The sequence below is a fragment of the Arvicanthis niloticus genome, chromosome 9 (assembly GCF_011762505.2).
Source record: "Arvicanthis niloticus isolate mArvNil1 chromosome 9, mArvNil1.pat.X, whole genome shotgun sequence".
NCBI lineage: Eukaryota > Metazoa > Chordata > Mammalia > Rodentia > Muridae > Arvicanthis > Arvicanthis niloticus.
This window is the reverse complement of record NC_047666.1, coordinates 55,475,018-55,477,316: the sequence shown is the minus strand read 5'-3', so window position 1 is coordinate 55,477,316 and position 2,299 is coordinate 55,475,018. Positions and strand designations below refer to the sequence as shown.

The 2,299-nt window shown below is 47.4% G+C and overlaps 1 pseudogene; it reads left to right on the top strand.

Moving 5' to 3' along the window:
- The first annotated feature begins 558 nt into the window (after positions 1-558).
- Positions 559-1,165, top strand: LOC117715622 (NEDD8-conjugating enzyme Ubc12 pseudogene; annotated as a pseudogene).
- The last annotated feature ends 1,134 nt before the right edge of the window (positions 1,166-2,299 follow it).

Sequence of the window (2,299 nt, the reverse complement as noted above, 5' to 3'; positions counted from 1 at the left end):
CCGTACATGTATTAAATCATTCAGGTTAAGTTAATAAATAGAATTCAATTATAATCAACATAAAAGACTGAACACAGAACAACGCAGAAACAGGCCAAGTAAAAGCAGGCACAAATGCCACCGTCCCTGCTGCTGCCCAGATGCATCCCTTCTCCAGACCGTCTTCATAAAAAGAAGGATGCTGTGAAAACACTGCCAGCAGCTTACTAGCAAAGAGAGCTATGCAGAGCAGTAACAGACCAATGTTAATAGACTTACATCTCACAGAAGACACCACGAAACAAAACGTCCTAGTTCCTAGGAAGCCTGGAGATGAAGAGAAACTTATTTTCTGTTTTTCAGAAAGGTTTATTTGTGTGTGTGTGTGTGTGTTTGTGTGATTTGGGAACCAAGCTGATGTCTTCCGAAGAGCAGCGATCACTCTTAAGCAATGAGCCATTTCTTGGGCATTCAGCAGCAGGGTTTACAATGTTATCTTGGATGCACCTGAGCGAACACAAAGCTGTAACGCAGAGCAGGGCTTGGTTACTGAAGAAGCAAAGAAACAGTCTCAGGCTCTATAATGGGTGACAAAAGAGACAGACATGCACGGGGTTCAGAGCAAACTAAGGAGGAGGTTAAGGTCGGGTGGCCCGGGTCCTGGGCCCCTGGGGTGGCAGGATGATCAAGCTGTTCTCACTGAAGCAGCAGGAGGAGGAGGAGGAGTCAGCTGGCGGCACCAATGGCAGCAGCAAGAAGGTACAGCTCCGGGTTCGGAAGGACATTAACCAGCTGAACCTGGGTCTGACATCAGCTTCTCAGACCCAGACGACCAATAGGCTTCTACAAGAGTGGCAAGTTTGTATTCCACGTTCAGGTGGGACAGGATAACCCACACGACCCTCCCAAGGTGAAGTCTGAAACAATGGTTTATCATCCCAACATTGACCTCGAGGGCAGCGTCTGCCTCACCATCCTCAGACAGGACTGGAAACCAATCCTTACAATAAAGTCCATAATTTATAGCCGGAAGTATCTCTTCTTGGAGACCCAACCAGAGGATCCACTGAATAAGGAGGCTGCCGAGGTCCTGCAGAACAACTGATGGCTGTTTGAACAAAATGTGCAGCACTCCATGAGAGGTGGCTTCATCGGGTCCATCTACTTCGAGCGCTGCCAGAAATAGGGTTAACAATTATCCATTCCTGTCAGGGTTACTAGCCCAGGCATCCCTTGTGAATACTTATTGGGGGCCTGGGTAGGGTGTATGGGGTAGCCTTGGCCTTTACCTCAGCCTTGCCTCTCCTGTCACCTGTCCCTAGCTTTTTTCTTTTTGACCACTAGGTGATTATGGTTGGTGCTGCCTCCCTCAGACCTGCTCAGCAATGGAAAATGGGCTTGTTTAGTGCCCTGCTCCCGCTGGGTGCTGTCCAACGCCCCATTCTTGGCTGTGGGGTAAGCAATGAGCCTAGGTCGCTAGGCCCAAGCAACCTCACCACCATTGGAGGTCTCACCAGGCTATTAAAGGAGAATGTTACTGCATGGAAAAAATAAAATAAAATAAAATAAAATATAAAAATTAAAATTAAAAAAAATTTAAAAGGTGGAGTATGAAAGACACTAAAAATATGGCTAAAGAAGAGGCCCTGTGGCCTTGTCATTTAGGTTGTTTTTGGATCTGAAGGAGTGAGTGGATATACACTGATGGGACAGAACACTGGGAAAGTTTGGGAGTGGGGATCAGATTCATACCGGAAGCCAAATCCAAGGAGCCAAAAACATACTGCCTCTTTCTCTTCAAACAGGACATCCTCACTTCCTACTAGTTGGCTAGCTCGTGCAAAAGAGGTGCCTGAGATCAGAAGGGATATCCCACCCCTCACATTCCCAAGGTATTAACTCCTGGGACAGAGGGGTCCTCATATTGAGAGGAAAACACTCAGTATGTGTTGCTAGGGTCTGGGGGTCTCTAACTCAGATGTGTGGGTCCATCCGAGTTTGTTGCATTGACAACACTGGAGCACTGCTAAGAATCTAGTTCCAGAAGGAGCTATGCACAGGTTGCACTGGTTCTTACTCCTTCCAAGTGGGTTAAGGGGTTGTCTTGGTTAGGGTTTTACTGCAGTGAACAGATACCATGACCAAGGCAATTCTTATAAGGACAACATTTAACTGGGGCTGGCACACAGGTTCAGAAGTTCAGTCCACTATCATGAAGGTGGGAACACTGCAGCATCCAGGCAGCCATGGTGCAGGAGGAGCTGAGTGTTCTACATCTTCATCTGGAGGTTGCTAGCAGAAGACTGACTTCTGGGCAGCT